General features: G+C 41.8%; 1 protein-coding gene and 1 long non-coding RNA gene across 5 annotated transcripts in view; one reads left to right on the top strand and one right to left on the bottom strand.

Moving 5' to 3' along the window:
- Positions 1–1,040: 1,040 nt before the first annotated feature.
- LOC122460884 lies at positions 1,041–8,343 on the bottom strand. The gene is made up of 3 exons (XR_006282488.1): positions 8,260–8,343; positions 2,093–2,164; positions 1,041–1,280 (listed from the first exon to the last, which is right to left on the bottom strand). It is a non-coding gene; the product is annotated as an uncharacterized LOC122460884 (long non-coding RNA).
- Positions 8,263–13,202, top strand: part of PRKCD (protein kinase C delta) — a 124,949-nt gene continuing 120,009 nt past the window's right edge. Inside the window, exon 1 of one of the 4 annotated variants that reach the window (XM_038410242.2) lies at positions 8,263–8,331. The gene's annotated coding sequence lies outside the window, so the exon portion shown is untranslated. Of the gene's footprint in view, positions 8,332–8,391; positions 8,549–8,850; positions 9,001–13,202 lie in introns of those variants that run through there. The other 3 variants (XM_038410238.2, XM_038410244.2, XM_043518013.1) reach the window with 3 other exon arrangements.

The raw sequence follows: 13,202 nt of genomic DNA, 5'->3' as shown, positions 1-13,202 counted from the left end.
CTAAGTGGCTAGACTACCACTGTGTTCCTGTCTGGGGAATGGGCTGAATGAGACAGCACAGACAACATAAGAACAATATTATTAATCTCAAATATGATATGAAAAAGATTCAGTTGCATCTAATCCCAGAAGCCTTTTAAGTCAAGCCTAGAGCCCAAAGTTGTAGCTAGCAAACAAACAGGACATAGAAGTGGTGCTTAGGAAAGAAATTTCAGTGGGAAGCATAGGTTTCAGAGTAGCAGCCGTGTTAGTCTGTATTCGCAAAAAGAAAAGGAGTACTTGTGACACCTTAGAGACTAACAAATTTATTAGAGCATAAGCTTTCGTGAGCTACAGCTCACTTCATCGGATGCAAGCTTATGCTCTAATAAATTTGTTAGTCTCTAAGGTGTCACAAGTACTCCTTTTCTTTTAGTGGGAAGCATGTGATGCATAAGGCGAGCTGGGCATTACAGAGGGCCAGAACTATTTGTTAAGGTTACACAGCTGTGAACTGTTAACTTAAACAATCCCTTATTCAAACTGGGGTGTGTGATTGGTCCCTTATATTGTTTCCACATTCTGAGTGAATGGCTAAAACATTTTAAATGGGAGAAAAACTAAATAATGACTAATGCCCTTCTAAGATGGATATTCAGCTACATAATTTGTGCTAAAATTAAGAGATTGCTCAAACATGAACACCTAATAGTAGTCTGAATATTAATGAACAACAGCTATGGTATCATGAATCACAGTGAACTGAATACAACTCTTATCCATGAAAATAACTTGTGAATTAGATAGGTTTGGTATGTTGGGGTTTTTTTCCTCACACTATTTGAACAGCCTTATTATTTAATCAGACACCATCGATCAGCAGCAGGCATCCTTGATGTGTGGCAGATCATACTTAGCCAGTAAATAAAAGGTATACATGGCAAATGGGAATTGAATGGCTCAGGTGACTAGTATGGGCAATAGCGCCTATCATGCATCTCAGGTGAATAATAAGCAGAAAGTTGTTTTGTGGCCTTTATTAAGTTCTTTGGTGGTCTCAGTCAAGTTCCCAGTGAATATGCATCTAAATCATAACCATCAACACTACCATAATTAGTTCTGATAGTCTCAGCAGCAATGACAAGTAGAGAATCAGTCCTTACCTCTAGCTAGGACAGGGGCACACTTCTGTTTCATATCCAGAAGTGTGAACTGCCACTGTATATGCTGTCCTTGTTCTGTAGATAAATAGGAATTCAATTTTCAGCTCCTTTTAGAAGAATTAAGATCAAAGAGAATTACTGCAAGACAAACAAAGCAAAAGAAGATTGCTACATTCCTGCACACCATAGCTCCTCCTGCAGCAGTCATAGTAATGTAAAATCAGCTAGGAATAGGACTGTGATCAATTGCAGAACTGCACCAACACACACCCTTCCTTGTTGTGCTATAACCTTCACCACTTCATACTCTCTTTGCAAACTAGCGTTGTAATAAGGGGAAGTGTCACAGCAATGTTGGTCAACACAGACACTAACAATTTGACAGCAGGCAGAGTGAGTCCTAGTAGAAGGGTATGTGCACTGTGGAGTTTTAATCTTACCAGGAAGTCGGGGGAAGGGGGGTTAAGCTTTAAAAACTCTTTTTAATGAACATGGATTAAACACAGGTAGCAGTATTGCCAGCCCCAAAATACAGCACTCATGAGAACCTAACAAAATAATGAGCTTTTAAACAACCCAACATTTTAGGTTCTTTTTATTGTCATCCTGGATTTTGAGCCTTTAGGATCCATGTGGGTCATATTTTCAAGCTTTTTTCTCCCTCACAATTCTGAGGACTAGAAACATACATTTTTAAAATAAAAAAATTGCTTATACAAAATATGGAGGAATTTATATGCTTGAATCTGAAACTGAGAATCTCTTAACTCTTGACCTATATACCTCAACAGTCAAGGAAAATTAAAGCCATGGTGTTTTGTTTTTGTTTTTTAATTCCTAGTATCTACTGAACTCTGTGCAATTGAAAAATCTGATGCAAACATATGCTAAAACATGAAGTTTATGTCTCTGATCCTACAACATGTAGCACATGAAGGGAATGCCTCTACCTGTGGAGATCTCTGCTGAGATCAGTAGCCATCTGTGCAGGCACAGCAGTCTACACATTGCAGAAGCAAGGCCTAAAAAGGTAGAAACAACTGATTCAAGTACAGATCATGATCAAAGACATGCTGACTAATACAAAGAAAAACGATGAAGTGAGCTGTAGCTCACGAAAGCTTATGCTCTAATAAATTTGTTAGTCTCTAAGGTGCCACAAGTACTTCTTTTCTTTTTGCGAATACAGACTAACACGGCTGCTACTCTGAAACCTGTCAACTTCACAAGTCAATATCAAAATTAACATATTTTTTAAAAATTTCATATTGTTGTGGAAGGATCCCCTAAAGCAGAATTCAGCTTCACTCAATCTCTCAAATGGATGTGGCAGGCAGACTTTATTAAAGGGATGAATCCTGCCCATTACGTATCTAACTCTCTGTGCTAACCCACAAACAGGTATGAGAAACTGAAGGAAAAGTTTGTGTGCAGTAGGTGAAGGTTCCTGGAGAAGACTCCAACATTCTAAAGCCAGTTAGTTAAAACTATAATCAATTTTCTAAATACTTCAGAAATAAATAGAGAGGATAGAAAACAACAGAGATTAGTTCAGGAAGTATTCAGCCTCCCTACTTTTGCTGTTCTCATTAATGGAAATCCCCATCATTTTTAGACAAGATTGTAGTAGGCTACTCCCTCTGTCACTCCCTTCCCCTGCCTCTGTGAGCAAAGGGGAAGTGAGACTAGGCATTTGTTGCTTAGACTTGGGAAACAGAGATCAACAGAAGCTCACCCTCCAGCTGCATCATGGGGCTCAGTGAATAAAAGTACAACTGCAACTGCAATGTTTATTTCTCTGTTGTGAATTGATGCTTGTCCCTACATAATCATGTGTGCATCAGTAAAACACCTTTCCTTAATTTGGAGTCCTTTTGGCCCCATGAAAAAAATATAGCATTAGTCCAACTCACAGGAGTTAATCACACAACCTTGGAAAAGTGCTGGGTATTGATAGTGGTTTGGTGTGTTCAGGAAGCTCATTTTTATTCTCATTCTCAGTTGTAAATCTTTTGCTGTCACTTCACTGTAGAAAATTTTATTTCACATTTCTTTCCATCTACTTGTAAAATGGCTTGTAGCCATACCACCTTCTACCGTGACCCAGTCAGATTTCACACGCTAAGCAGCCTCAGGCAAGGTGAGTGTTTGGGATGTGAGATCTCTAAAGAAAACCCAAGTACTTTCAGTATTAAATCAATACTTCAGCATGGTATGGGGGGGGGGTGGCATTGTGCTACCTACAGTGCAGTCTGACAGATGCAATGTAAAACCACAATTGTCACCACTTAAGGTGTTTAAAAAAAATCCCCTGGTACTTCACAAGAGTATTAGAACTATTAGCCCCAGTGTCTTGACCAAATTCCAGCTTGTATGATTACATTTTACCTCTCTGATACATACAGCATACTTGGCTGCTGACCTGAAAGCTGTAGTGGAGTGCTGTATGCTGTTCAACAATTGGTGGTTTTCACACTACTGTTGAATGACCATTTGTGGTCAGCAAAGTGACTGTACAAACATAAATATGTTAGGTTTCAGAGTAGCAGCCATGTTAGACTGTATTCGCAAAAAGAAAAGGAGTACTTGTGGCACATTAGAGACTAACAAATTTATTTGAGCAAAAGCGTAGCTCACGAAAGCTTATGCTCAAATAAATTTGTTAGTCTCTAAAGTGTCACAAGTACTCCTTTTCTTTTTATAAAAATGTTAGTAATGCTTTCTAAGTTGCTTTGGAATCTACCCAGATGAGACACTATCACTCTGTCCTCTCCTGGTTCTCCTATCTCTTTAATCACTCCTACAGCATGTACTTTGGAGGATTGTCCTCCTTTGCCCTTCAATTTTTGGTGGGAGTTCCACAGGACCCTGTTCTTGGTCCCCTTTCCATCTCCATCTATACTTTACTTGTGGGTAATCTCATTCATAACCACAAATTCAACAACTATCTCTATGCTGTGTTGACTCATAGGTCTACCTCTTCTCCAGACCTATCTCCTGTCCAAAGTAAAGTCTCTCTGTATCACCTTGCAGACACATAGCCATCAGCCCAAGAGCAACAGGGCTGAAATAATAGTTTTGAATAGTCCTCCAAGCTCTCCCTGTTACCTCCTTTCTCAGTCACTGTAGACAACATCACCATACTGCCTGTCACTCAGCCCCGTAACCTGGGCATACTCTTTCACTCACTCCTCTCTCTACGTCCTCACATCCAGGCTATGTCTAAATCTTGCTGGTTCTTTCTTCCTAACATCTCTAAGATATAGCATTTCCTATCCATCCATCCAGCTAAAACTCTCATCCACACTCTTATCAACTTGCATCTCAATTACTTCAAAATCCTTCTTGCTGGCTTTGGCAAGTGCAGTCTTGCCCTACTCACATCCATTCCGAATGCTGTTGCAAAGATGACTTTCCTACTCAGTCACTTTGACCATGTCACCCCACTCTTTGAACCCCTCCACTGACTCCTCCTCCTCCATCACATCAAAAATAAGCTGTTTGTCTTCACTTTCAAGACCTTCACAGTCAATCCCCACACTCTCATCAGTCACTCAACTATCAAACTGTCAACAACAACCTTCAGTTGGCCCATGATTGGCAGCATCTATTGCCTGCTTGTTAATTTTCAAACAAGCACTTTTATGCTTGCTGCCCTACATGCTTGGGATGTGCTCCATGTAAACATCCACAAAGCAACCTCATTTACACCTTCAAATCCATAGACTGTCCTTTGTTATGATGCCTACAAAAAAACAACAACTTGACAACAGTTAGGTTGTTGGTATACTGAGACCACTGCCTATCATGCTGACCAATACTGTCTCATTGTTTCCTTGTAGTCCTCCATATGTTTGCCTGTATCCATCTGTTATCTCTTCTCTTATACTAAAGATTGTAAGCTCCATGGAGTAGGGACCATATTTTTATTCTGTGTTTGTACAGCACCTAGTAAAATGGAGTCCTGATCCATGAATAGGGCTCCTATGTGCTATAGTAATACAAACAATATATAATAATAAATGTAAGAATGTAATCATCAAAATCCATTGTTTAATTTTAAGGTGAATCTAGAAAAACAAACCAAAGTCACTAGGAAAAGGCAACTGAAAACATAATAAAACAAAACTAGAGTTTTAGAATCATTGTTGATTGGATTGGAAGGAACCTCAACTTGCTAAGGCCAAGAATTTGCTTTATTAAGTAGGAAAGATTCTACATTGTACTCTCCATGAGCCAAATCTTAAATTCTTACTCAGTCCTAATGTAGGCATACTCCCCATTGACTTTAGAGAGCTCTGACTGAGTAAAGTCTTCAGGATTTATATTCATAAGGACTTGAAAATCTCTATTCTAAATTTTTATAAGCCTTGTGAAAATCTTATAGTCCAAAGATTAAGAAGCTAATTGTTTTAGAAAGGTTTATTTTAAAGTAATGGATACCTAACAGAGCTAGCAATCAAGTGCAACTATATAGTGCAACCATAAAATAAAATGGATTCTCCCTGTGCATTTTATATTGCTTTAAATACCAAATTAATAAGAAATGATCTGACACCCATTATAAAATGCTACCCATTTTGATGACACTCATTGGAAGTACTGAAATCAGGAAACTATCATTTGGACAGATTTGAATCATGGCTCATGAATTTGTTTTCACTTTAACCTTTCATTTAATCCTTGTAGTTTTAGTTTTAGTTGTTTTACAGAAAAGTATATCCATAAATTGCTACCATATAGAAAGTTCCATCTTATAAATTGCTTTGGAATTCTATGTGATAGCAGTGAGCACTACAAGTTACTTTTTATTGAGGTTACAGTGAGACATAATAGATTTTAAAATAGAATTAAAAATTATGGTTTGTGGTCACATAGGTGAAGTTCCTAAATGTGAAGTTCCTGTATCATACACAAAATCTTTGATTATACTTTAAAATCTCACCACAAGATATAAGAACATGTAATTGTATGAAGATATGTGCAGTTTAAGTAGATTTCATTTATGATCAAAAAGGGTTTTTTTCATTCCTTTTGTTCTGAGCATAGCTGTACCTATATTACATCTCCCCTAGGGCTCAGGTAATCTTTCATATTTTTTCTTTTAAACTGTAAATTGAGATTTATTTTTGATCAAGCTGTTCATTTCAAAGTGGAATTATAATACAGGTGGTCTCTGCAGTAGATTCAGAGACCTTGAGACATTTTAGAAAGTCTCAAGTTGTACCCTATGTACTTTTGGTAGCTATAGATTGGGAAGGTGGATGGGTGACTGGGATAAAATATCAGAAATTCAGGAGGAGGTTGACTGGAGCCAGTGTACACTGGGTTTGACTTTCTGCTTGGACAGAACCTAATCTGCATGGTTTTGATCACCCTCAGTTCCCAGAACTTAGCCCAAAGAGAGCTGTAAATAAAGAAAATTAAAGATATGTATGTCCCATAGCTCCTGTACAGCCCTAGAGAGGTGAAAATACATTGGGTTTACTACTATTGAATTCAGTGAAGTTTAACTGGAAAAAGATAAACTCATTTAGGTGAAGATCTGACAAGGAAGTCCACTTTACTAATGAAAAAGCAGCTAAGTGCTAAAGAGCTTGTTAGGAAAGTTTCTCTTTTCCATACCAAGAATAAATGTGTGTTTTATTTATCTGTTATTAATGGTTCTGGTACTTATATGTTTAATGGTCCTTTTTATAATTATAAATAAAGGTCTAATTTTATAACTGGAAATGCTGCTTTTCAATAAAGGAAGACAAACTCTAGATTGATGGATTTACCATCCTCATAGCCTATATTTTAAAAATAGACAAGGGGAGGGAAATTGGGGAACTCCACTCAGAGGCATCAATCAAGATCAGGCCTTCCAATAAGGGCACTATAGAAACATGCAGGAAGAGGGAAATTGGGGAGCTCCACTCAGAGGCATCAATCAAGGTCAGGCCTCCCAATGAGGGCACTATATAAACATGCAGGAAGACACAGCTCCTGCCCTAAATTAATGTAATTCCCTGATCCCGCAAACATTTGATACACATGCTTAACATCATGTACATGAGTAGTCCCAATAGCTAATCCCCAGCTCCCATGTGTAAAGTGAAACACGTGGAAAGTGTTTACAGGATTGGGGTTTACTGAATTTTTGCCATCCTTTAACAATACAACTCACATTTTAAAAGCCCTCAAAAAATCTATTTTTCACCTTTAAAAAAACCCCACTGTTTGAAAACTTAAGACAATCTTTCCCAAAGGATTAGGCACAAATGCCAAACATTAGCCCAGCAAAACTTTTACACAGATGGAATTCAAATGCCCATCACCAATGGCTGAAAATCATAAGCCACCTCAATTGATTTGGTGTCTTCTGTCCACTTTCTGGTGGACAAGTGCCACATCAAGAAAATCACTGTGGCTGTGGCCTTTCTGCCAAACCCCGTAAGAGAGCCAGGATTACTAAATAGCTAGAGTGAACATTAAAAAAAACTCGTTCAGATAGAGTAAGCTGACTTCCCTAAAGGGCAAGCATCTCCCAAAGAAGAAGGGCTGCTGCAACTACCCTAATTGGAGTTTAAGATTGAATGAGTTTGGTGAGCTTGGTCCCATGCTGGAACCTTTGCCTTTAATGCTGACCTAGAGCTGAACTTAGGGAGAGCTCCTTGCTGGTCTCAGAAGAACTCAAAGATGAAGGGGAAGGGAGAAGAGAAAAAGAGGTTTCAGAGTAGCAGCCGTGTTAGTCTGTATTCGCAAAAAGAAAAGCAGGACTTGTGGCACCTTAGAGACTAACAAATGTATTTGAGCATGAGCTTTCGTGAGCTACAGCTCACTTCAATCGGAGAAAAAGAGGGGGAAGGCAACATAAGTGAGAGCGAAAGGGGAGGGAGAGGAGAGTAGAAGAGAGGGGGAAAGGTGAGTGAGAGACGAAAAGAGAGGGAAGGAGAATGAGACGGGGAAAGGACGGGAGGAGAGTAAGAGAGAGGGAAGGCAGAAAGGAAAAGACGGGAGGAGAGCAAGGGAAGGAAAGCGAGAAGAGGAGAAAACAAGAGAGGTGAAGGACCGAGAGGAGCAGGAGGGTGGCTCCGCCGCCGGAGCACGGGCTCTGGGGCTGGGTTTCCCGCACCTGGCTGGGCGGGAAATGGTGCAGCAGGAGCCCACGCTCGCGCCCTATGGCGGGGCGGAGCCGGCAGGGCAGGTGAGCGGGCCGGGGCGGAGGGAGGGAGCCGTGGCCCGGGGGGCGGAGCGCCGAGGGGGCGGGCCGGGCCGGGCCGGGCGGAGCGCCGAGGGGGCGGGCCGGGCCGGCCGGGCTGGGCTGGGCTGGGCACTCGCTAGCTCTCGGACTGGGGGCTGCCGCAGCTCTGCGCCGTCTGGCCGGGACGCCGGCCCCGCTGTGCTCAGCTCCCCGGGAGGCGGTGAGTGTCTGGGGTCCGCGCGGGGGGCGCCGCCCGGGTACCTGCCGCCGGGGCCCCGGCTCGGGGAGTTCCCCGCTTCGCACGGCAGTTCCTGCCCCGCCCGGCGCCGGGTGAATGAGGAAGCGGCACAGGCGCTGCCTCTCCCACCCCTCCCTCTGCAGGAGGCTCCTTGGTTGCGGGTGCTGTCCGGGGGGGCCCCCGCCCCCGCCCCCGCTCGGGGGGTGAGCATCTCCGGGAGGGCGGGGGCAGCGCTCGGTCTGCTGCAGCCCGGGGCTCTCCCTTTAGCTGCCCCCGGGGGCTCAGGTTCCCGTCTCAGCACCGGCAGGGTGGCGGAGGTAGCTGCCTTTGGGCTCGGGACGGGGACACTCGTGTAAGTGTAAGTCAGTGAGGGAGCCTTGATCTGCTGGCGCCGCGAGAGACGGTCGGGGCTGCTCCGCAGAGATCGCACAGCTGTAAGCAAAGGTTGCCTCTGACATCATTTGCCGAGGAGATAACTCCTCCATGGCTTCCTGGCTCTGTGAGCCTCCATATTTTGTTTCAGAGTAGCAGCGGTGTTAGTCTGTATTCGCAAAAAGAAAAGGAGGACTTGTGGCACCTTAGAGACTAACAAATTTATTAGAGCATAAGCTTTCGTGAGCGAAGTGAGCTGTAGCTCACGAAAGCTTATGCTCTAATAAATTTGTTAGTCTCTAAGGTGCCACAAGTACTCCTTTTCTTTTTTCCATATTTTGTGTAATGAGTCTGTGGTGAATGCACAGAAATCGGGGAGCATAAGCGATACCTGTAAGACCTTCTGTGGGCTCGCTCCGTCTTCTTGACAGTTTCGTTTGCTGACCTCGGATCCTGTTTTCCTTCTGGGTAAACTTGCTCGTAAGAGTTACACTATTTACTTTCAGAGTAGTAGCCGTGTTAGTCTGTATTCGCAAAAAGAAAAGGAGTACTTGTGGCACCTTAGAGACTAACAAATTTATTTGAGCATAAGCTTTCGTGAGCTACAGCTCACTTAGTCCTTTACCTTCCCAGGGTCTTGCTGCAAATACCTTACTTTGTTACATGCTAAACTTTGTCTGCGTCAGAGTTGGTCAGTGGTGGTTTGTAAATCAGCAAGTGATTTTTGTTAAATCGCTTACTTAATATTTACGAGTTAGGTCAGTAAACATATTGAAACAGGGGACTCTGGCTAACTCTAAGCTAAGATATTGACTATAGAAGCTGATGCCAGTTAATATACATGATAATGGACTTGAGTAACAAACCCTGAATTTAGTACATTTAGAAAGCAGATAAAAAGTCTTCATAGCTGATTTGTGTTTCCTATCTTCTTGAGAGGATAGGAACTGGCAAGAATACATTGAAATTTTTAAAATGATTGTTGTTGAAATATAGCCAACATGATAATTGATTCTAATCAAATGGTCCTTGCAACAAAGGATGGCAGTAATATAGTTAGGCATTTTCAGTGATGCTCTTGCTACAGAAGTGAGGGGCTAGGAAGTAAGGATGCTTATATTCTTCCTTAGCATGTCTTCTGGTTTTATTGTGATAATAGTGATCATTAGCTCCCGGAAGCACAGCTAACCTGGGCAGGGAAACTTTGTGTTCAGGGAGGAGTCATAATTTAGCCCATACAACTCAAGGAATGTTACAGAATGAAGTAATTTATTTATCCATCATATATCAGCTATACGTTTGATTATAAAACCACCTTAGCTTCTGTTGATTTGGGAGATGAAACAGCATATCAGCAGAACAGACTCTAAAAATATATATATACACACCAAAAACAAATGGGAGCAAAGTTGAGTTTTCTGTGAGTTAAGCAAATTGTAACTGTATGACAAGATAATGGAATTCTTATGTCTTCAATCCCTGTTCAAATATCTGGAGCTTGTATAATTTAGAGTTGCCAATTTTGGTTGGCCATATTCCTGGAGGTTTCATCACATGACATAATCTTTAATTCCTGGAGGCTTCGGGACAATCCTGAAGGGTTGGCAACCCTACACTGTGTGTGTGCGTGTATGCACACGTGCATGCATTTGTTTATTTTACAGGCCCCCCTGAGCTGATCCATGGAGAATGTGAGTTATTACAGTGTCCAGTTACCAAGCCTTGTCTCTTTCACTCAGACTCATGCTGTTAGTTTTTGAGGTCCTGGGTTCAAATCCTCTCATGTCAGCCAAGATGGTATCTGTCACATTTGCACTTAATATAGATCCTAAGTATGGTAATATTAGTCTTTTTAGCCTAGACACATGTATTTGTTTCTCAAGGATTGCTATTGGATATGCAGCACATTTGAACCATTAGTATAAATGCTCAGCACATCAAGCTATAAAATCCCTCACTATGTGATCAAATATGAAGCTTTTGAAAGCAGTTGGAAAACAGAGTAAAATTTAAGGCATTAACCTTTCTGGTCTCCCCTTTTTGTATGCATACAATATATGCATACACATACCCCCTATTACATGTATAAGTTCATAAAGGAAACTTCAGAATTCTCCAATGAGAATACTATATTGGAGTTTGACCATTAACATTATTGAAATATAGTATTTTATGTTCATATCTGAAGTCTTAATTTACAGGTGGTAGTTGGATATTGTGCTATCTCTCGTCTAAAATACCTAGGTAGCACAGAGGAGGTAATATTAGTTTGCACATAGGAACTTCCTTGCCCAAAAGTCCATCTTGTCCAATATCCTCTGAGTTGACAGTGGGCAATACCAGGGGAAGTTGTAAGAACCCCACTGAAGACAAATCGGAGATCATCTACCTCCCACATTGTCTCACTCTGTTAATCTCAAATAGTTAATTTGGTTTAATCTGAAACATTAGGTTTAAAGTCTCTAACAAAATGTTGTTCACATTAACTTCTATAACTCTGGATATTCTTGTTATCCTTATAAATGTCCAATTTCTTTTGAATGTTGGTAATTTCTTGGCCTCATGCACATGTTTAGGGTATGTCTACACCAAGGGTCTCAAACACTCGGGCAGTATGTGGCCCGTGGAGCTATTTCCTGCAGCCACCAATCTCCTCTCCCCTGCCGCCTGTCCCCCAGCGCGCCTCGTCCCCACTCCTCTACCACCTCCAGGCACTTCCCACTGCCAAACAGCTGTTTGGTGACACTTAGCAGTTTCCAGGAGGGAGGGGAGGGGAGGGGAGAGGAGCGGAGCGGGGAGCCAAGGGCTCGGAGGAGGAGGTGGAGAAGAGGCGGGACAGGGGCGGTGATTTGGGGAAGGGGTTGGATTAGGGGCAGGGAGGGGGCAGAGTTGGTGTGGGGACTTTGGGGAAGGGGTTGGAATAGGGGTGGGAAGAGGCAGGGCAGGGGTGGGGCCTCATGGAAGGGGTGGATTGGGGGCAGGGCAAGGGCAGCGGGCGGGGGACAGTGTCAGTGATGCAGCCCTCGGGCCAACATATTAGTCTTCATGCGGCCCTCCTGGTAATTTGAGTTTGAGATCCCTGTCTACACTGCAATCAGAGGTGTGATTTGCAGTTTGTGTAGGCATACCCATGCTTGCTTTAGTCGAGCTAGCCCACTAAGATAGCAGTGCAGACGTGGACTTCAACATGGGCTTTCCAAGTCAGCCCATTCCCCATAGATGCGTATCTGGTTGTGAGCCTGCACTGAAGTCTGTGCTGCTGCATCTTCACTGCCATTTTAGTGAACTAGCTAAATTCAAGCTATCATAGGTATGCCTAGCCACGATGCAACCACACCTCCAGTTGCAGTGGAGGCATCCCCAGAGTGCTTTTTTCACTTGGTACGCTAGCTACTGTTAAATGCTCTGGCAAGTAAGGCATACCGTGCTCAGCACCAAAGAAACAACCAGAGAAAGCAATGCCGTTGAGCTTTGAGGTGACTGCAGTTTGTCAAGCTGAAGCAGCAACACTGTAGTTTTCCTGAAATGTTCCTTAACTGCTCAACAGCTACTTCAGTAATTTAAAAAAATGTTGAGCATTTCCTGTTTAGAGCAGTTCCTGAAAACGTCTGTTACAAAAATGTATGAGCTAATATCTAATATTCTGACTGATGGATTATCAGTTACCCAAAACCACAGTGGAAAGTCTGCAAACTTTGGGGAAAGAGTTAAACACTGCAGATTGCAACACAGAGCTTCAGAACATTATCTTCTTTTTCAGCTTCTACTTCCTACCTCAAGTCGTATGTTAAAATACAATCACTAGGTTCCACAAATGCATTCCCATGCATATACCCTTTATCTTATTCTTTTTATAATAGGCTTCTTGACTTAAGGTTCTTTGACTGTCTTCTTCATAAAACCTTCTTATAATGGCCCTTAATTAAGCATTACCTCTTCATAAAATTTAAAATATTGTTATTTCTAAAGGGGCTGAGAGACAGAGAGGGCAAAAACTGTACATTTTGGAATTATATTTTTAAACCAAAATTTCTACTACATGAGAAATATTATTCCATTAAGCACAAATTAAATGGTTTTGTGTAATGATAAATGAAACGGAGTTAAAAACTACCAGTACTTTAGCAATCTAATTCTAGGAATTCAAACTTATTCATCAAGTTATTACTGCTGCTCAGTGGCAATGAATGGCTCAATATGAGAGCGTAGGCAATTGTCATCTATTACAAAGCTCTGTTGATGTAAGGCCAATATAAGTTGTTAA

The sequence above is a fragment of the Dermochelys coriacea genome, chromosome 7, assembly GCF_009764565.3.
Source record: "Dermochelys coriacea isolate rDerCor1 chromosome 7, rDerCor1.pri.v4, whole genome shotgun sequence".
Classification (NCBI taxonomy): Eukaryota; Metazoa; Chordata; order Testudines; family Dermochelyidae; genus Dermochelys; species Dermochelys coriacea.
Note: the sequence above shows the minus strand (reverse complement) of the source record. Positions and strands in the feature narration are given on the sequence as shown.